This window comes from Bubalus kerabau, chromosome 2 (assembly GCF_029407905.1).
Source record: "Bubalus kerabau isolate K-KA32 ecotype Philippines breed swamp buffalo chromosome 2, PCC_UOA_SB_1v2, whole genome shotgun sequence".
NCBI lineage: Eukaryota > Metazoa > Chordata > Mammalia > Artiodactyla > Bovidae > Bubalus > Bubalus kerabau.
Genome location: NC_073625.1, coordinates 93,939,762 through 93,962,932, shown reverse-complemented (window position 1 = coordinate 93,962,932; position 23,171 = coordinate 93,939,762). Strand labels below are relative to the sequence as shown.

The window sequence follows — 23,171 nt, the reverse complement described above, 5'->3', positions numbered from 1 at the left end:
AGAAGAGCTAACACCTATCCTGCTCAAACTCTTCCAGAAAATTGCAGAGGAAGGTAAACTTCCAAACTCATTCTATGAGGCCACCATCACCCTAATACCAAAACCTGACAAAGATCCCACAAAAACAGAAAACTACAGGCCAATATCCCTGATGAACATAGATGCAAAAATCCTTAATAAAATTCTAGCAATCAGAATCCAACAATACATTAAAAAGATCATACACCATGACCAAGTGGGCTTTATCCCAGGGATGCAAGGATTCTTCAATATCCACAAATCAATCAATGTAATACACCACATTAACATATTGAAAAATAAAAACCATATGATTATCTCAATAGATGCGCACATATGGACACCTTATCTTTGACAAAGGAGGCAAGAATATACAATGGATTAAAGACAATCTCTTTAACAAGTGGTGCTGGGAAATCTGGTCAACCACTTGTAAAAGAATGAAACTAGAACACTTTCTAACACCATACACAAAAATAAACTCAAAATGGATTAAAGATCTCAACATAAGACCAGAAACTATAAAACTCCTAGCGGAGAACATAGGCAAAACACTCTCTGACATACATCAGAGCAGGATCCTCTATGACCCACCTCCCAGAATATTGGAAATAAAAGCAAAAATAAACAAATGGGACCTAATTAAACTTAAAAGCCTCTGCACATCAAAGGAAACTATTAGCAAGGTGAAAAGACAGCCTTCAGAATGGGAGAGAATAATAGCAAATGAAGCAACTGACAAACAACTAATCTCGAGAATATACAAGCAACTCCTACAGCTCAACTCCAGAAAAATAAATGACCCAATCAAAAAATGGGCCAAAGAACTAAACAGACATTTCTCCAAAGAAGACATACAGATGGCTAACAAACACATGAAAATATGCTCAACATCACTCATTATCAGAGAAATGCAAATCAAAACCACTATGAAGTACCATTTCACACCAGTCAGAATGGCTGCGATCCAAAAGTCTACAAGTAATAAATGCTGGAGAGGGTGTGGAGAAAAGGGAACCCTCTTACACTGTTGGTGGGAATGCAAACTAGTACAGCCACTATGGAGAACAGTGTGGAGATTCCTTAAAAAACTGGAAATAGAACCACCTTATGATCCAGCAATCCCACTGCTGGGCATACACACTGAGGAAACCAGAAGGGAAAGAGACACGTGTACCCCAATGTTCATCGCAGCACTGTTTCTAATAGCCAGGGCATGGAAGCAACCTAGATGTCCATCAGCAGATGAATGGATAAGAAAGCTGTGGTACATATACACAATGGAGTATTACTCGGCCATTAAAAAGAATACATTTGAATCAGTTCTAATGAGGTGGATGAAACTGGAGCCTATTATACAGAGTGAAGTAAGCCAGAAAGAAAAACACCAATATAGTATACTAACGCATATATATGGAATTTAGAAAGATGGTAACAATAACCCTGTGTATGAGACAGCAAAAGAGACATTGATGTATAGAACAGTCTTTTGGACTCTGTGGGAGAGGGAGAGGGTGGGAAGATTTGGGAGAATGGCATTGAAACATGTAAAATATCATGTATGAAATGAGTGTCCAGTCCAGGTTCGATGCACGATACTGGATGCCTGGGGCTAGTGCACTGGGATGACCCAGAGGGATGGTATGGGGAGGGAGGAGGGAGGAGGGTTCAGGATGGGAAACACATGTATACCTGTGGTGGATTCATTTTGATATTTGGCGGAACTAATACAATTTTGTAAAGTTTAAAAATAAAAATAAAAGAAAATTAGAGATACCAAGAGAACATTTCATGCAAAGATGGGCACAATAAAGGACAGAAATGGTATGGACCTAACAGAAGAAAAAGATATTAAGAAGTGGTGGCAACAATACACAGAAGAGCTATACAAAACAAGGTCTTCATGATCCAGATAACCATGATGGTGTGATGACCCACCTAGAACCAGACATCCTGGAATGCGAATCAAGTGAGCAATAGGAAGCATCGCTACAAACAAAGCTAGTGGAGGTGATGGAATTCCAGTTGAGCTCTTTCAAATCCTAAAAGATGATGCTGTGAAAGTGCTGCACTCAATATGCCAGCAAATTTGGAAAACTCAGCACTGGTTTGGGTGGACTCCGGGAGTTGGTGATGGACAGGGAAGCCTGGCATGCTGTGGTTGATGGGGTCACAAAGATTCAGATACTGCTGAGTGACTGAACTGAACTGAACTGGGGAAGAGTATGCTAAAAATAAGCTTATGAAATTATAACTCCGAATACCTCATCCTTCATCAAAAATATCCAATTTTTTTTAAAAATTAGAATGAACCAAACTCCTTGGAATGCTCAAAGGCCATATATGGTAAGTTCTCTAATTACTTCTGCACCTTAACGTTATACTAATTTATCTCTTGTTCTCTATATTTGAAATTAATTATGCTTCCTACTGTCAATTAAGAGGGTTAAACTCAGAGACTTTATAGATTTTAATGCCTGTACTTTGTATGATCTTCCTCCAGCAAGATGGATTTTGAGCATCACTCAGGTCTTTGCTCAACTACCATTCAAATGTTTTCTCTTCAGAGATGTCTTCTCTGACCATTTTATCTACACACTGAAATATTTAAAATGAATAACCAACAAGGACCTACTGTATAGCACAGGGAACACTGCTTAACATTATATAACAATCTAAATGGAAAAGAATTAGAAAAAAGAACAGATACATGTATCTGTATAACTGAATCACTTTGTTGTACAGCTGAAACTAATACATTGTTAATCCCCTATATTCCAATGTAAAATAAAAAGTTAAAAAAATCCGCAACTCCAGCTCAGTATATATTTCTTCTTTAACATAATATATTACTTTACTGTTTTTATGGCACTTATTGTTTGGAAATATCTTCTCCCATTCAATATGCTGGCTTATCATTTTGTTGAGAGTTTCTTTTACCATGCACAGGCTTTTTAGTTTGACAGAGTGCCATTTGTGTATTTTTGCTTATGTTTCCCTTGCCTTAGAAGAGACCCAAGAAAATATTTCTAAGACTGATGTCAGAGAACACACTGCCCACATTTTCTTCTAGGAGGTTTAAGGTTTCAGGTCTTACAATAGACATTTTCCTAAAGATGTATAGATGGCCACAGACACATCAACAGAGGCTCAACCTCACTAAGCATTAGGAAAATGTAAATCAAATAATAATACAGCACCCAGACCTGTCAAAATGGTGATCATCAAAAAGACAACAAATAATAAGTGTTGGCAAGGAGGTGAATAAAAGGGAAACCATATGCACTGTTGGTAGGACTGTAAATAGGCCAAGCCTCTATGGAAAACAACATGGAAATTATTCAAAAAATTAAAAGCAGAATTGCCATATGATCCAGTAATTTCACTTCTGAGTATTTATCTGAAGAAAACAAGAACACTAATTCAAAATGATATCCACATCCCCATGATCATTGCAGCACTATTACAATCACCAAGACATGAGAGTAAAGTAATCATTCATCAATTGATAAATAAAGAAGATGTGATATATATATATATATATATGTGTGTGTGTGTGTGTGTGTATATACACACACACACGCGCACACACACATAATAATATATGTGTATATATACACACATACAATGGAATATTATTCACCCATATTAATGAAAAACACTGAAATCCTGTCATTTGCAACAACACTGATGGATCCAGGTGGTATTTTGCTAAGTGAAATATGTGAGACAGGGGAGAGAGAGCAAGTTGGCAGAGAAAAAGGGTGGAGCTCACCTTCCCCCATGAGCACATGAAAAAAACATCTGCAAGTGGAAAAGTTCTCACTGAAAACTAATTGGAAACTAGTAAAAGGACTCCTGTACAGCCAAGACTGCAAGCAATATACACACATAATCAGGTAGGAAGGGAAGAAAAGTGATCAGGTCAGAATCTGTGCCCCTTGGAAGAGAATTCAGAGGAAAAGGGAGATTACAAGGGTGGACATGTGCCATGGGGAGTGAAGTGACTGAGCCACAGCTGGGTTTCCCAGTAGTAGGGTTCTACTTGGTGTAGATAAGTGCTCTTGGCTGGCTCATAGACTGCTGCGACAAATACAACCCCTTGTATTTGCACTCTTGACCAGTGCAGGTACTGACTAGCTCCGAAAGCAGGCTGGAGAGAGATCTGTTCTAGTTGCTGCCAGGTGTTCTGTGACAATTTCACCATATACCCCACCCCCAGCCCAAGCTGTCAGAGAATGCTTGGGATCCACTCACTCCATACCACAATATGACATTGGGTTTGGGACAGCCAGGACAGAGGAAAAGACTCAACTGTAGGACACAAGAGGCAAAGCCCAGGTAGGGCAGCAGTGGCTATGTAGGCACTTACTCAAAAGGCACCCCAGAAGTTGCTCAGATTTCTAGACAGTAGCCACTCCTTCACAACTCACCCCCTATACCTGCAGAGAGAACACAGAGGCTGCCATGCCTACTCTGCAAGGCATGTCTTGCTCTGAAAAAAAAAAAAAAAAAACCTATGGAATGAGAGAAAATATTTCAAATGATGTAACTGGCAATATCCAAAATATATAAACAGCTCATACAACTTAATATCAAAAAACAGAAACAACCTAATCAAAAAATGGACAGAAGACCTACATAGACATTTTTCCAAAGAAGATGTACCTGTATCAACAGGCCCATGAAAAGATGCTCAACCTAATTATTAGAGAAATGCAAATCAAAACCATGAGTTATCACCGGTTAGAATGATTATCATCAAAAGTGTACAGATAGCAAATACTTAAGAGGATGTGGAGAAAAGCAAACTTTACTACACTCTTGGTGGGAATGTAAATTAATACAGCCACTATGGAAAACAGCATGAAGCCACCTCAAAAAACTAAAAATAGAAATAGAGTATGATCCAGCAATTCCACCCTTGTATATATATGAAGAAAAATAAAAACACTAATTCAAAAATATACATTCACTCCAATGTTCACAGCAGCAGTATTTATTATAGCCAAGATAAGGGAGCAATCCAAGTGCCCATCAATAGATGAATAGATAAAGACAATGTGATACTACATACACACACATATACATTTATACATAATAATATATATATAATAGAATATTACTCATCCATGTAAAGCAATGTAGTCCTGCCATTACAGCAACATGGATGGAGCTAAAGAATATTATACTTAGTGAAGTACATCAGAGAAACACAAATATTATATGATGTCACTTCTATGTGGAATCTAAAAAAAAGATAAAATATATATGCAAAATAGAAAGAGACTAACAGATATAGAAAATAAACTGGTGGTTACCAAAGAAGAGAGGGAAGGGGGAGGGACAAACAGGAGTATGGGATTAAGAGATACAGATGACTATGTATAATATAGACAAGCCAAAAGGATGAATTATATAGGACTGGGATCTATAGCTATTATCTTATAAGAACTTAATGGAGTATAATCTGTAAAAATACTGAATTACTATAGTGTTTTCCTGAAACTTATATAATTTTGAAGATTAAGTATATTTTCAGTAAAAATAAATGAATAAAATGTAAAAAATGTCAGAGAAAGACAAATATCATATGCTTTCATTTATATGTGTAATCTAAGAAACAAAACAAAACAGAAAGAGACTTAGAGATGCATAGAAAAATGGGTGATGGCCTGAGAAAAGGGGCTTAGGAGATAAAATAGATGAAGGGAATAAAGAGTATAAACCTTCAGTTATAAAATATATTAGCCACAAGGATGTAATATACAGCATAAGGAGTTTTAAGTCAGCTTTTTCACTCTCCTCTTTCACCCTCATCAAGAGGCTCTTTAGTTCCTCTTCACTTTCTGCCATAAGTGTGGTGTCATCTACATATCTGAGGTTATTGATGTTTCTCCCAGCAATCTTGATTCCAGCTTGTGCTTCATATAGTCCAGCATTTCGCATGATTTACTCTGCATATAAGTAAAATAAGCAGGGTGACAATATACAGCCTTGAAGTACTCTTTTCTCAATTTTGAACTGGTCATTTGTTCTATAAATAGATCTAAAGGTTGCTTCTTGATTATTTCATAATGTATGCAAATGTCAAATCTATTAAATCTTAAACTAATATTATATATCAAATAATTTCAATAATAATAGTAAAAATGAAATGCATTTCTTTGTTTCCTTGCTTAAATAATAGTCATATGATCAGATATGCTCCATCTTGTAGCATTAATTACATTGTTTTATTTTCTGCACACACTTTTCTTACCCCTGCAGATCACAAACACAAATAAACAGCAACCATGTCCACTTGCCCCCTACAGTTTATCCTTCGTATCAAAACAGATATATATGAGTACAGAAGAAGCACTGAATGTTTGTTGAAGAACTCATGAACATGGGAAATGATAGCAAATACTATACATATTTTTATTCTAATGATAAACTGTTGACCTGTACTTCCTTAAGATATACTCTAAGTATTATTTTAAATGTACAAAGTGATCACTCGAAAAGATAGTTGACTATCATTGGTTGTAGTGCTAACATTAAATTGAGGTTGATAAGGATATTAAAGAGATGCATCCTTGATAATAAAATCTATTTTGATTTCTGGTTGGTGAAAACAGACCGATATCTAACTAATAATTTAGGCCATTTGGTGACATCTATTTGCAACATCTCCCAAGAATTTCAAAGTTGAGTTAGTTTCTCTATATAAACGGACAAGGTTTTAATTTTTAACCATTGTCCATTATATAAGATGAGAAGAAGCCTGGAAGCCACGAGGTACTGTTTACAAAGTTATTGCCAGTTGGAGTTATATGTAATTACCGAAGGGGCTGGAGCAAGTTCTGATTTCATTTGATTTGATTTTAATTGGTTGTAGGGATCATTTCCATTTAAGCAATATTAAAACACTAAAGCCTGATATGTTTACAAACTCTTCTACATACACACTAAAATATGATCTTCAGTCTGAACACATGTTAACTCTAAAACATTATCTCACTTTCTTTCATTTTTCACCAGATGTTTCACAGGTCTTGCTGTTTGGTCACTAAGTCGTGTCTGACTCTTTGTGACCCCATGGACTTCAGCATGCCAGGCCTCCCCATCCCTCACTATCTCATGGAATTTGCCCAAGTTCAAGTCTATTGAATCGGTAATGTCATTCAACCTTTTCATCCTCTGTTGTCCTCTTCTCCATCTGCCTTCAGTCTTTCGCAGCATCAGGGTTTTGTTTTTTTTTTTTTCCAGTGCGTCTGCTATTCATATTAGGTGCCCAAAGTATTGGAGCTTCAGCTCCAATCCTTCCAATGAATATTCAAAGTTGATTTCCTTTAAGATTGACTGGTTTGATGTCCTTGCTGTCCAAGAGACTCTCAAGAATCTTCTCCAGCACCACAATTCAAAAGCATCAATTCTTCAGTGCTTTGCCTTCTTTATGGTCAAAATTCGCATCTGCACATGACTACTGGAAGTAGCCCAGTAATCTCATGTGTCTTAATTTTGTTTAAAATTAGGGTCTGGTTTTTGGTTCATATTAAATGGAAAGGCCTTGCTTCTATGCACAGGCTATTGAAAAATCCATGGAAATAGTAAATAAAATATAAAAGGAGAGATGTGCTTCCACTTGAGACATAGAAAGCTTTCAGACCATCATCCTGAACATAAAAAAAAAAATAGATAAACCAAACAATCTACACAAATCATAATTGTTTTTAGGCTTAGAGGAAAAATTTTAAATCTTATATATTAAAGGGCGAAATCCATCCTATTGCGAGAAGTCATACATTTTTTAAGAGCATCAAGGAAAGAGGTGATTACCATAAATGTGGATAAAACAAAACCAGCTGATACTGTCATAAAAATTTTAAAAGGTCAAGTGTGGGCTAGCATATCAATGTAGCATAACTGGGAGATCCAGAAACAAAGACAGTTCTAATAAATATGAAGATATTTTAATAGACCTCCACTAGTGCTTACCAGAAAGACTGGGAGTAAGATATGGGACTGAGGAGAAATACCACTTGGTGTCAGACATGCAGGCTATGATTGGGTACCACTGGAAGACAGGCGTGATATCTTACCTGCTTCTCTAGAGATTTCCCTCACAGGAAGTAAAGGTTTCAAACTGATGGTGCAGGAATAACAAAACATTTCACTCACAGCTTTCATACAAAATCCATTGCCTCTGTTGGAATGGAAAAAAAATGAAATCTGCTTGCCTCTGGAAGATGGGTAGAAAACACTTCCAATTAACAACACAAGCAAGAATTCATTGCTAATAAAGTAAGGTAAAGAAAAAAGAGAACCCTCTCTCCCTGGGCCCAATAATATGAATCAGTACCAAGAAGAGATCTGCTACTGCTAATGAGGAGGCAAAAAAAAAAAAAAAAAAAATCCCTACTACCTAAAATCAATCACAGGTCAGAGAGTTAAGTTGCATTGGAGGGGTGAGACAGCTGAGGCACCCATACCCTTAGGCATATGCACATAGAACCTGCCTAAAACAGTCTGATACAAGATAATAAGGAGCCCCTCCTGGCATCCCTGTGTGGAATAAGCAGCAGAAATCTGTCATCTGCCAGAGGGAAGAATTACAGAGAAAGCTCCACTCCAAGATAACATATATACAGTAACCTGTGAAAATGAGAGTGGAGTAGGAACCCTAAGAAAAGGTCGCTAGCACTTTAAGCCCCATTCAAGCATAAGGTAACAGCAGCCAGCAGCAACTATCCTCTGTGATGGCCTGACAGAAGAAGAGGTGTACCCCAGTACAACTACGACTCCTCTCATTTCTTACTGTTCTTCCCCACACATTATCAGTTGTTAAGTAAAAAATTTTATGAGGTACTCAAAAAGAGGAAGATAATAAACACATTTACAAAAAGAAGTTAATCAATAAAAGTAGATTCAGAGATTATGCAGATGCTAGCAGTATTAGAGAGAGAGTACAAAATAATTATGATTAATATGACAGCAGATCCGGTGGGAAAGGTGAACAATATGCATGAAAACATGGAGAATTTTAGTAAAGAGGTAGAAACTACACAAAAAACCAAAAGGAAGTGCTAGGTGAAATATAATACCATAAATAAAGAATTCCTGTGATGAACTCAAGAACAGACTGGGTATAACTGAGAAAAACGAAGTGAATTTAAATATATGTTGACAGAAATTATCTACAGTGAGACATAAGAAAAGTCATAGTGCAGTCACTCACTCGTGTCCAGTTCTTTGTGACCCCATAGACGGTAGCCTACCAGGCTCCTCCGTCAATGGGATTGTCCAGGCAAGACTACTAGAGTGGGTTGCCATTGCCTTCTCCAGGAGATCTTCCCAACCCAGGGATTGAACCCAGGTCTCCTGTATTGTAGGCAGACACTTTACCGTCTGAGCCACCAGGGAAGTCAACAGAAGAAAATAACAATAAATAAAATAAAAGCAGAGTATCCAAGGCTTGTGGATAATAAATAATAGACTATCATCTATGTATCAGGATAAAAAAAGAGAGAGTGAGGTACAACAAAAATGTGATAAATAAATTGCCAAGAAATTTCCAAAATTAAAATACAGTTTCAAGAAACAGAGAAATCAAAGTAGCACAAATACATTTTTTTTTTAAAGTGACTGACATATAATAGACAAAATGTTGATAAACAAATAAGGAAAATAACTGGAAAGCTAAAAAAGAAAAAAGAAACATTATATAAAGGGGAAAACAACAACAACAAAAAATGTAACAGATTCCTCAGGAACTATAAACTGTAATATAAGGAATGACATTTTTGAAGCATTGGGAAAAAGAAATAATCTAAAGTTATGTACCCTCTAAAAATATGTTTCTAAATTGTTTCAGATCAGATAGATCAGATCAGTCGCTCAGTCGTGTCTGACTCTTTGCGACCCCATGAATCGCAGCAAGCCAGGCCTCCCTGTCCATCACCAACTCCCAGAGTTCACTCAGACTCATGTCCATCGAGTCAGTGATGCCATCCAGCCATCTCATCCTCTGATGTCCTCTTCTCTTCTTGCCCCCAATCCCTCCCAGCATCAGAGTCTTTTCCAATGAGTCAACACTTCGCATGAGGTAGCCAAAGTACTGGAGTTTCAGCTTTAGCATCATTTCTTCCAAGAACACCCAGGGTTGATCTCCTTCAGAATGGACTGGTTGGATCTCCTTGCAGTCCAAGGGACTCTCAAGAGTCTTCTCCAACACCACACTTCAAAAGCATCAATTCTTTGGCGCTCAGCCTTCTTCACAGTCCAACTCTCACATCCATACATGACCACAGGAAAAACCATAGGCTTGACTAGACGAACCTTTGTTGGCAAAGTAATGTCTCTGCTTTTGAATATGCTATCTAGGTTGGTCATAACTTTCCTTCCAAGGAGTAAGTGTCTTTTAATTTCATGGCTGCAGTCACCATCTGCAGTGATTTTGGAGCCCAGAAAAATAAAGTCTGACACTGTTTCCACTGTTTCCCCATCTATTTCCCATGCAGTGATGGGACCAGATGCCATGATCTTCGTTTTCTGAATGTTGAGCTTTAAGCCAACTTTTTCATTCTTCTCTTTCACTTTCATCAAGAGGCTTTTTAGTTCCTCTTCACTTTATGCCATAAGGGTGGTGTCATCTGCATATCTGAGGTTATTGATATTTCTCCTGGCAATCTTTATTCCAGCTTGTGTTTCTTCCAGTCCAACGTTTCTCATGATGTACTCTGCATATAAGTTAAATAAGCAGGGTGACAATATACAGCCTTGACGTACTCCTTTTCCTATTTGGAACCAGTCTGTTGTCCCATGTCCGGTTCTAACTGTTGCTCCCTGACCTGCATACAAATTTCTCAAGAGGCAGATCAGGTGGTCTGGTATCCCCATCTCTTTCAGAATTGTCCACAGTTTATTGTGATCCACACAGTCAAAGGCTTTGGCATAGTCAATAAAGCAGAAATAGATGTTTTTCTAAAACTCTTTTGCTTCTTCCATGATCCAGTGGATGTTGGCAATTGGATCTCTGGTTCCTCTTCCTTTTCTAAATCCAGCTTGAACATCAGGAAGTTCACGATTCACATGTTGCTGAAGCCTGGCTTGGAGAATTTTGAGCATTACTTTACTAGAGTGTGAGATGAGTGCAATTGTGCAGTAGGTTGAACATCCTTTGGTATTGCCTTTCTTTGGGATTGGAATGAAAACTGACCTTTTCCAGTCCTGTGGCCACTGTTGAGTTTTCCAAATTTGCTGGCATGTTGAGTGCAACACTTTCATAGCATCATCTTTGAGGATTTGGATAGCTCAACTGGAATTCTATCACCTCCACTAGCTTTGTTCGTAGTGATGCTTTCTAAGGCCCACTTGACTTCACATTCCAGGATGTCTGACTCTAGGTCAGTTCTATTGATATTTTTGGGTTTTTTATTGTTGTTGTTCGTTTTCACTGTCACTGATTTTTGCCATAATTTTCACCATTTCTGAACTCTGTTTACTTCAAATTTTATTTGTACCTTTATTGATTTTCAGGGATTCTTTCTTTTTTCCTTTTTTTTTTAAGAAAGACACTGAAAAACTACTTTCCTCTTCTCTAATATAAATATTAATATTTCTTCTTCTTTATTTAGTGCTATTAATTATCCTTTAATTCCTGCTTTGATGGAAACTTAAAATTTTAATATAATTTTTCATCTTCAATATAGTTAGAAATACTTCCCTGAATTTCTATTAGACTACTGCTTTGATCTATGTTTTATTTAGAACTTTTTTAAATTTTATTTCCATATTTTTGAGGATATTCTAGAGATCTTTCCCTTATGTTGTTATTGATTTTTATTTTAATAATATGTGTCAGAGAATATATTTGGAATAACTTGAATTATTTTAAATATATTGAGAATTTATTATAAATGTATTTAGTCTCCAAGTACTTAGAGATTTTCCTATTATCCTATTACTGATTCCTACTGTGGTCAAACACCAGTTCTAACATGATTTCAATTCATTCTAGGACCAGAATATAATCTATCTTGGTACATATACTGTGAAAGCTTAAAAATACTGTATATTTTTCTGTTGCTGGTTGGAGTGTACTGCAAATGTAGATTAGATTCTGTTTCTGATGGTGTTAAGGAATTCTTTTATATCTTTGCTTACTTTCTGTTTAGTTGTTTTATCATTTGGTAATAAAGTGCTGAAGTCTCTAATTATAATTGGACATTTGTCTTTGTTTTATCAGTTTTATCAGCTTTTGTTTAACATTTTTTGAAGCTTTTTTTGGTGTGTAAACACTTAGGATTGCTCTGTCTTCATGTTGATTGGCACATCATTTTTCAATGTGCCTCTTTGTCTCTAGAAATTGTGTTGCTCCGAAGTCTATTTAATCTGATAACAATAAAGCTATCCTTGCTTTCCTTTGGCTAATATTTGTATGATATATCATTTCTATTCTTTCACTTTTAATTTACCTATGTTACTATATTTTAACTGAGTTTCTTATAGATGGCAAATAGCTAGATCATGCTTTTATCCATTCTCCCAATCTCTCCTTTAAGTAATGTACTTAAACCATTTACAATGAATATAACATTGATATCTTATGGCTCTGGCAATTATCTGGGGGGAATTTTACAAGATTTAAACTAATAAACAAATCCTCTATATTCACTCATGGAGGCATCAATTCTGACTCTCACCATACTTTTTGTACATACATATTTTCATCGGGTATAATTTTCTATCTGAAGGATATTTCTTAAAATTGTTTTGTAGTATAGGTCTGATAGTGATAATTTCTTTCATTTTTTGCATGTTGAAAAAACCTTAATTCCTCCTTTTTTATCAAATGAAAATTTTGCTGGGTAACTAACTCTATTTTGACAAGCTTTTGTTTCTGCAGAACCTTTCTCCTTTGTATTCCTTTCTTCATAAAGTCTTCTTATCCAATTGCTTGTAAAGTTTTCTCCCCATCTCTTGTTTCAAGCCATTTATGATAAGACTTGTATCATTTTCTTCATGTTTCTTTTGTTTGGGGAACACTGAGGACCTTCTATCTGTGAGTTTCATTAACTTTGGACACATTTTATTCATTATTTCTTTAAATATTTTTTTGTCCCCTGCCTTTTTAAACTTTTGTTTCTGTTGTTCAGTAGCTCAGTCATATCCAACTCTCCATGATCCCATGGACTGCAATACACCAGGCTTCCCTATCCTTCACTATCTCCTATAGTTTGCTCAGATTCATATCCATTGAGTCAGTGATGCTCTCTCATTCTCTGCTGCCCCTTCTCCTCCTGCCCTCAATCTTTCCCAGCAACAGAGTATTTTCCAATAAGTTGGCTCTTCGCATTAGGTGGCCAAAGTACTGGAACTTCAGCATCAGTCTTTCCAATGATTACTCAGAGTTGATTTTCTTTAGGAGGGACCGGTTTGATTTCCTTGCAGTCTCTGGAGAAGGGACTTTCAAGAGTCCTCTCCCCACCACAATTCGAAAGCATGTAATCTTCAGCACTTAGCCTTCTTTATGGTCCAACTCTCATATCCATACATGCTGCTGCTGCTAATTTGCTTCAGTCGTGTCCAACTCTGTCTGACCCCATAGATGGCCACCTACCAAGCTCCCCCATCCCTGGGATTCTCCAGGCAAGAACACTGGAGTGGGTTGCCATTTCCTTCTCCAATGCATGAAAGTGCAAAGTTGAAAGTGAGGTCGGGTAGTCATGTCCGACTCTAAGTGACCCCATGGACTGCAGCCCACCAGGCTCCTCCGTCCATGGGATTTTCCAGGCAAGAGTACTGGAGTGGGTTGCCATTGCCTTCTCCAATGCATGAAAGTGAAAAGTTGAAAGTGAAGTCGGGCAGTAGTGTCCAACTCTTAGTGACCCCATGGACTGCAGCCTACCAGGCTCCTCCTTCTGTGGATTTTCCAGGCGAGAGTCCTGGAGTGGGGTGCCATTGCCTTCTCCGCATCCATATATGACTACTATCATTTTGACTTTACAGACCTTGTCATCAAACAGATGTCTTTTTTAAGTCCCTCTTAACTTTAGGGACTCCAATTACACATAGATTATGCTGCTTGAAGTTTTCCTACTCTTAACTGGTATTCTGTTCATTATCAAATTCTCTTACTTTTTCTTTTGCTAAAATTTCTATCTCTGTGTATTAAAGTTCACTAATTCTTCTGCAATTTCTAATCCACCATTAATCCCATTCTTATCAGAGAGTAGTTCTTATCTTGTTGTAGGAATTCAGAGACAAGACATGTAGGTCAGGAAAGTAAAGGGAGATTTTATTAAGCAACAGTTTGCTCCCAAGGGGAGAGGGGGCAGACTCAGGTAACTAGCTGCCCTGAGTTTCTTTGGCAAGCTCGTTATATGGGGTGTGAAAATGAATGGGTGAATATTCATTGAGGAGGAGGGATTCGGGAACATAATTCTTAATTTTCATCCCAGCTCCACCTTTCCTAGGGAAGGGAGGCTTTTTGTCCTTATTTAGTCTTAATCAGAAGTGTCATGATACAGATACATGATGGGTACTTCTTATCTGCAAGGCTAATTTTATTGTAATGATGGCATAATGAGGAAAAGGTTATATTTAAATACAGGAGATTCCTACCTTTTCCCACCTTTTTTTGTCTGCCTCCAGGACCCTTGTCACTCCAAGATGTGTGGTTTCCTATCCATTCAGAGGTTCCTGCTTTTCCTTGCCTATCCAACAATCCCTGTTGTTCACAAGATGTATGGTTTCCTGCCACCTGACCTGTGCCCACATTTCTCTGCTCATATCTAGCAATCTGTCTGCTCTAACACTATCTAGTATATTTTTTCTACAGTGTATCAGGTATTTTAGTTTTCATCTTTAGAAATTTAATTTTTAAATAACTTTCCTACTCTTAGCTTCTTGAACATATGAAATACAGTTAAAATAAATTTAAATTTTTCTCTCTGCTAAAGCTAACATTTTTGCCCCAGTGGGTCTGTTTTAATTGACTGTTTCTTCACATGTCAAGTAATTTCTTATGGGATACCGTATCTCATTAATTTATTTTTTAGGTGATACATATTTCACATTTCAATACATATTTTGATCTTTGTTCTGGGATAAAGTTGGATTTCTTGGAAATAGCTCCATTCTTTCATTCCAGGTTTAAAATGTGTTAAGTGGGACTGGAACAGTGCTCAGGTTAGTACTAAGCATTCCCCTCACCTGAGACATTTCCATTCTGTGTAGCCTATTCAATTTTCCCTGAACTATGAAGCTTTCCAATATGCCTGGCAGGATTAACACTATTCCTGTCACTGTGAAAGCATCATGGGATATTCATTTTATTCTCTTATGTGTTTCTTTTCCCAGTCTCAAATAACTCCTTCACACAGATATATAACATCAGTACTGGGTTGAATACCTGAGAAGGACTTTGTGTTTACCTCTGAAATTCTCTCTCTGTGTAGCCTCTTCCTGTATTGTATTCTGGCTTTCAAACTTGAGACACCCTGTTTTCATCACCTCAGTGAATGTTCAGGCTCTGCATAAGTTTTCTCTGGATTGAGGCCTGAAAATCCTCTCAATGGAGTAAAGCTCAGACAATCCCGATGTACACCTCACTTTTTTCATACTAATCAAGGATCACAGTTCTTCCCTGATCACTGTCTTGAAAACAACTGGTTTACATATTTTGTCTGATTTTCATCTATTTCAAGTAAAACGGTGAATCTCATCTCCATTACTCCATTTTTGGGCGGAAGCAAAAATTAATGGTGTCTTTAAAGCTAGAAGAAATACATGCTCCTTTGTTATAATTTCCCTATATTTTTATGTTATTTTGTGAATTACAAGCTATTTTACAAGGTCATTAAAGTAATAAATCAACTTTAATTAGGAGATAGAGCTTGAATGCTCAAGTCTGCGTTACCACTGTTGGTAGGAATAATAAAATAAGAATCATCAAAACAACATCATGTTGTCATTATTTAATGACTGATGGGACCATGACAGCATCTTGATGCTAGAAAACATGAATATTCATTCAATTACTTTGAATCACATTGTGACATCAGAAAGAAGCTTCAAGGGTATGCTCTTTCCCGTCTTCTGACTTCAGGGCAGACAGTAATGTCAAAATATTACCATATTGTGATAGGAAGCTCACCTGTTTCTTTCTCCCTTTGAAATTATCATCAAGTTCTGGAAAGGGTTGTAGTCATCACACTCAAGATTTGGCTACTGAACTTGTGAACAGAATATTAGGAAATAAGCTAAAGAAATCAATAAGCAGTCAACAAGTTCAGAAGCTGTTATATCAGACTACTTTAACTACTGTTTCATTAACAGCATTTCTCACTAGGGTATTAAAACGTGTTCAAAGAGTTCTCTTTTTAAAGTGAATAAGCAGTTCACCTTCATGAGGAGATACGAGAAAACACAGAGTTCCTCTCTCTGGGTCTGTCTGTCTCCATCTGCTTCTCTTTGTCTGTCTGTCTGTCTTTCTGAATGGCCTAGTTCAGTTTCAGCAGCATTTCAGTGGGGGTGGGGAGAGGACTGCTATACAAACAAGTTACCTACATTGTTCATAAAAATAATTATTAAGCTTTTTTACAGATACCAAACCAAATATTTCATTAAAATATAGGATTTTTATTCTTAGTGACTACAAAGATATATACCTCTATGTGTTAGGTGGACAAATGGTCTGCTAAATAGATGTATACACTAATCTCCATAACAGAGATTATACTACCCTATATGGCAAAAGCGATTTGGCCAATGTTATTAAGTTAAGGAACTTGATGAGGGAGTTTATCCTGGATTATCTGGTGGAGCTCAGTGTAATCACAAGAGTCCAATTAAGGGAACAGACGAAAGCAGGAGAGCCAGAGTCCGAGAAGGAGATATGATAGTGTTAGCAGAACTTGGAATAATGCAAATACTGGAAGAAAAAAGGCCACAAGACAGAAAATGTAGGCATTCCCTAGAAGCTGGAAAAAGAGAGAAATTAATTTCCTCCTAGGACCTCCAGAAGGAAGGCAATGCTCCAGGCACCATGAACTTAGTCCAGTGAGACTGATTTTAGACCTTTGACCTCCAGAACTGCAAAAACATAAATGTATGTTGTTTTCACCCCATTCACTGTGGTAATTTGTTACAGCAGCAACATGAAATTACACTCTGTAATGAAGCAGCACTTTGGCTCTGCTTTAGAGTTATCTGTGTAAAATAGGCTTTCTCCGATATGCTACAAGCCTTTTGAGGTCAGGTATGTTGCATAACATAGTGGCTTTTATCATGTGTGTTCCAAATATAAAATAATCTCACCATCAATCAGATCCATGCAATGAAAGGTCCCCAATAAATAACAATCCTATGATGCTGGGAAAGATTGAGGGCAGGAGGAGAAGGGGACGACAGAGGATAAGATGGTTGGATGGCGTCACCGACTTAATGGACATGGGTTTGGGTGGACTCCTGGAGTTGGTGATGGACAGGGAGGCCTGGTGTGCTGTGGTTCATGGGGTTGCAAAGAGTCGGACATGACTGAGTGACTGAACTGAACTGAATGACTGAAAAACCTAGTAAATGAGAATATATCCAGTACTAGGTATTAACTTTATTTTCTGAACTTATCTTTCTAGAAGTTTGGCTTTGTATTGAACCTATAGTCTTGATCAAATAAAAACAATAGCAAAAAATTGAATGTGTTAAATATCTATGGCAGGATATTATCATTTAGGTGGCTTTAACGGGAAGAGGTAAATATGTTCTTTTCCCCATGCCTTTTCAGTATTAAAAGTCAGAATTTAAGGTTTGTCTTTTTCCTTGTGTAACCACATTGAGTGACCAATCTTCTGTAATATTAAAGAAATCTAGTGAGATTATGGAGAAGGAAATGGCAACCCACTCCAGTATTCTTTCCTGGAAATGTGGTGAGAAATGTTTGTGTCTATCTTTGGGGAGAGGCCAAAACAAACGAATCACACTGGGTCTGAGATGGGATGCTGAAATCCCTGTGATTATACCTTGTAAAATACCCAATTAAAAATGGAAAATTCATTGTTGGGAGAATTCTGCTTCTTATGGAGTAAATGATAAAGTCTTTTTTCTCTGACTCAGGAGATAATGTGTTCTGCCAGCACCCATAAAACGATAGCAAGCCAATTTGTTAGAGTGCCAGTAGAGAAACTCTCAGATCCTACACATCCAACTGTGTTTACAACATTCAACTGAGCTGTATTTTCATTAGTCATTGGTTTCATTTAGATATAAACTTTCATGCTTTTATGTTTACTGTTTTAGATACTAAGTCCTGTCCAACTCTTTTGCAACCCATGGACTGTAGCCCACCAGGCTCCTCTCTCCTTGGAACTTCCCAGGCTAAAATACTGGAGTGAGTTACCATTTCTTTCTCCAGGGGATCTTCCCTACCCAGGGATCGAACACCCATCTCCTGCATTGCAGGCAGATTCTTTACTGCTGAGCCACCAGGGAAGTATATACTATGACACAAACAGAATAAACATGGAGACTAACTCAGTAATTGTCAAAATGTGTTCTTTGTCCCATTTTCATGACCTCCAGGTGTATCTGTTATATATATATATATATATATATATATATATATATAAATGTGTGTATGTGTATATTAATATATATTACACACACATACACGCCTCTCTGGGTCAGAGTCCACTTACTGTAATAGAATTTTTGACAATAGGATACAGGGATCTACAGTTTAAAAAATCTGCTCAGGCTATTCTAGAGCAAACTCTAATGTTTGTTAGCCACTAAATTATAGAATCTATATGGATGAAAAGTAATGTACAGCAACACATTTCCCTTTCCAGTTGTATTGTTACTTGGATTTTTTAAATTAAAGGTTGTGGTTTATTGGGAAGCATTTCTTGGACAGAAGGGTTTGTTTAGAAAAATATAGATTAGTGAGAAGGAATTATCAGCTCTCTAGCTCTGTCAAAACAAACACTAGGCATCACACTTAGGAGAATTCTTTCAAGTTCTAAGCAGTCTGTGATAATACTGTCATCACTTTATATTTTTAGGTTTGCAAGTTCAGCTCTTAAAAGGATGATTTTAGTGTTTAGGGAGTTTTTTTAAAGCCATTGTTTATTCAATCTGCAGTGGGCACAGGTTTCTACCCATCAATGTTGCTGACTTGTCCACTTGATTCAGAGGCTCAAAAAGTAACATTTCAGCAACAGGAATATATAAGTGCAAATGAAAAGTGAAAGCATTTCTCACTCTGTCATGTCTGAGTCTTTCTGACCCATGGACTGTAGCCTACCAGGCTCCTCTGTCCACGGAATTCTCCAGGCATGAATACTGGAGAAAGTAGCCATTCCTTTCTCCAGGGGATCTTCCTGATCCAGGAATTGAACCCAGTTCTCCCACATTTTTGCACACAGATTCTTTACCATTTGAGCCACCAGGGAATATTCTCTGAATATCAATTACTTAGTTGTTTTTTTTATTTGCTTATAAAATTGAAACTATAAAGTTATTGCAACAGAGTGGAAAGAGTGTGACTATGAATTAAATCCTGACTCTCTTCTTGTTCTGAGATCTTAAATGAATAAAAAGATAATTGAGTCCAGAATTACATAATTATAATTAAAATACATGACCTATAGAGCCTACCTGTTTCATAGGCCTCAATAAGCACCATATTCCCATTTTAATGAACTATGTGATAAAGTTCATATATGTTAAAAATGATGATGTTCAAAATTACTACAAAATCTATAATTTGAATAATATTTAAAGCAACATATACCTAAATATATGTATACAATTAGACACAATCATCATGAACATTAATTCATATCATTACATGGAAAATGGAAAACAAACCTTCCCACCTATGCAGACACACATTGAAAGATTATTTTTAGATCTAATTTCTCTCCAAGGATAATTTCAGGATAAAAATTATCCAGGGCTTTCCAGAGGGATATAAAACATCAACCAATTTGGTAATACTCCTCCACATCCATAGCTTTTCAAAATAATTTCCTTAAAGTTCTAAAACAGGAGTTATTTTACTGCCTTGCATTTTTCTTACTCTGCTGCTAAGCTGCTGCTGCTAAGTCACTTCAGTCGTGTCCGACTCTGTGTGACCCCATAGACGGCAGCCCACCAGGCTCCCCCGTCCCTGGGATTCTCCAGGCAAGAACACTGGAGTGGGTTGCCATTTCCTTCTCCAATGCATGAAAGTGAAAAGTGAAAGTGAAGTCGCTCAGTCCTGTCTGACTCTTAGCGACCCCAGGGACTGTAGCCTATCAGGCTCCTCCATCCATGGGATTCTTCAGGCAAGAGTACCAGAGTGGGTTGCCATTGCCTACTCTGACTTGGACAAAAATGGTACCTAGATTTTTTTTTTTGGCTACTATATGCAATGTTCTCTGTTTCTATAAACCTCAGCTCAGAAAGTTTAAAGGGAGACAAAATTTCAGATCAATTTTTAAAACTTAAATAAATAGATTAGGTATGATAATTTATTGATAGATTTATAATCTTTCCTATCTCTGTGAACATCTTAATTCAGGTATTAAACGTTTAGTAAAATGTTTGTGTGCCTCTCCAAAAAGTTCACTAAAAATAACTATTTTTCTTTAAAAAAAAGGCAATGTGTTACAAATTTGTAATCAGTCTATGAGTCAGGGAATTAAGATAATGATACAAGTTCATGTTCACATGTAAAAGTCTGCCTTAGATAACCAGGAAATATGCATTGTATATTCTGTGCTCCATAGATGCAGATACTAGATACAGGTCGATTCTTTGCATCTGTATGCACTGTAGCCCACTAGGCTCCTCTGTTCATGGAATTTTCTAGGCAAAAGTACGGGAGTGGGTTGCCATGCCATTCTCCTGGGGATCTTCCCCACCCAGGGATTGAACCTAGGTCTCCCACATTGCAGGCAGATTCTTTACCTCTTGAGCTGCCCAGGAAGCTGCTCAGATATGGGTAGGATATAGGATATAGGTGCTATAGCATATAGGTACCGTATCAATTAGGATTAGGTTTGAAAGGAAGGAAGGAAGCAAAGAGAGAATAAAGAATCTCACATTAAAAGACATCCAGAGGTCTGTTCTCTGCTGATGGGTGGGTGGGGTGGGGCTCTGTGCTTCAGGCCCTCTACCAAGTCTCATCTCTATTCTGCCATCTTTAGCCTGTGTCTTCCACCTCTTCTTGGTTCGATGTGTCATTATATTAAGAAAGGAGAAAGAGTTTTTCCTCTCTATCTAGGAAACATGCCACTTTACGTGTCTGCTTATTTTTACTGGAGGAATTTAAACCACTGGCTACACCTAGTTGTTAAGCAGTGGGAGAGCAGAAAAGCGATTTTTATTTTAGATGACAATGTGACCCACTAATAAGAAATGTATTACTACTGATAGTTAATATAGGATGTGTCTATTGAAACTTTTCTATAAATATTAAGTGAAAATATTGGAAAGAAAAGAGAAGGAGGTAATATGTATACATTTTCTTGTGGAAGACCTTTTAATATTTTGAGGAATTTCTGTCAGAAGTATCTTTCTAGCTACTGGAAATTTTATTTGCCTGCTGGAAAGAAGTACCTTATCTCACTTAAAAGCAAACAACAACAATAAAAATGCCCTTTGAAAAGCTTTAAATTTTCCATTTCTTGGAAGTGGAAATGTGGGCTGTCACCAACCGATTGATATATTATGGACATTATCTGGAATAAACAGTTTGTTATCACCTTAGCTAAACATCTAGATGTGAAACCTAAACAGTATATTATCTAGGATAATAAATTATAAAACTTTGCTTCTTGATCTAAATTTGTCTCAGATAACCTATTTCAACTCACTTTATAAAGCTGGAAAATAAGGAAGTAACTTGGTACAACTCCAAACAAAATCATGGCCTCCTAACTGATAACTTTCTCCCCCAGGTTGAATTTTTAGTAACAACTGTTTCATGGCCTATTCTCTCAATATTCCTCTCCTCTCTCCCTGTCTCCCTTCCCCTTCTCTGTGCTGTGTGCTGTGTTTAGTTGCTCAGTTGTGTCCAACTCTTTGTGACCCCATGAACTGCAGGCTTCCAGGCTCCTATGTACATGGGGATTCTCTAGGTATAACTCTTCTCTAATGACATGTATTTTATTTCTGGTAAATATCATGAAAAAGAATAGAGATATTACTCTTCTGATATTCAGTAAAAACAGTACTGAGCAAATGAAGACTATACCAAGCTATGTGCCATGTGACAATACAGTCTGAAGAAACTTCAGAAAGCAAAACAGTACGGAGTAACAAAAGGGAATGTATAATCTACATTTTATTTTATGTAATGAAAGTCAGTGAAAAATATGTTTATGTGCTGCTAAGAGAGACCTAAAATCACAGTTGATTAAAACACTGATGTTCATTTTTCCCCCATGTAAAATGAAGACAGGATATAGTAGATTAGGGGTGGTACAGAGGTTCTGCAATGTCAAGTGAGTGAGTGAGTGAAGTCGCTCAGTCATGTCTGACTCTTTGCGACCCCTGAACTGTAGCCTACCAGGCTCCTCCATCCGTGGGATTTTCCAGGCAAGAATACTGGAGTGGGTTGCCATTTCCTTCTCCAGGGGATCTTCCCTACCCAGGGATTGAACCCGGGTCTTCTGCATTTTAGACAGACACTTTACCGTCTGAGCCACCAGGGAAGTCTGCAATGTCAAGAGTGTCCCCAAATCCTCCTCCTTCTTTGTCTCCCCACCTATAGCATATGTGCCTTTCTGTGCAGTTTCCTCATATTTGCAGTGGATGACGTTCCACCCTGTCCCATCATATTCTCACTGCAAGTAGAGGAAGATGAAATGAGTACAGACAGAAAGGAAATTGCTGGTTGAAGCAACCTAAATTTGGGGGCTTTGCTGGAAGCCCCACTGCATCACTTTTTATCATGTAAAAAGCACTGACTGAGCCAAAGCATTAGTCACATGCCTACCCCTGTCTCAAACAGAGACCTAGAAATATACTTTCATTTGGTTACATCACTCCTCATGAAAGCAGTATCTTATCTTTAAGTGTGAAGAGGAGACTGGACACTGAAATTATGGCCAAGAGGTTCAGTCACAGTATCAATTCATGAAAATGTCCAAGAAATATGTGGTACTTATAGGAAGCCC

General features: G+C 37.3%; 1 long non-coding RNA gene and 1 other non-coding gene across 4 annotated transcripts in view; both read right to left on the bottom strand.

Moving 5' to 3' along the window:
• LOC129643477 (uncharacterized) overlaps positions 1–23,171 on the bottom strand; it is a 70,304-nt gene that overhangs the window by 25,900 nt on the left and 21,233 nt on the right. The window contains exons 2-3 of one of the 3 annotated variants that reach the window (XR_008710323.1): positions 8,106–8,209; positions 7,092–7,679 (exon numbers count right to left, since the gene is read on the bottom strand). The exons of 1 other annotated variant lie outside the window; for it this stretch is intronic. This is a non-coding gene — a long non-coding RNA (uncharacterized LOC129643477). Of the gene's footprint in view, positions 1–7,091; positions 7,680–8,105; positions 8,210–23,171 lie in introns of those variants that run through there. One more of the 3 variants, XR_008710325.1, reaches the window with a different exon arrangement.
• Positions 22,635–22,706, bottom strand: TRNAF-AAA (transfer RNA phenylalanine (anticodon AAA)). The gene has a single exon. It is a non-coding gene; the product is annotated as a tRNA-Phe (tRNA).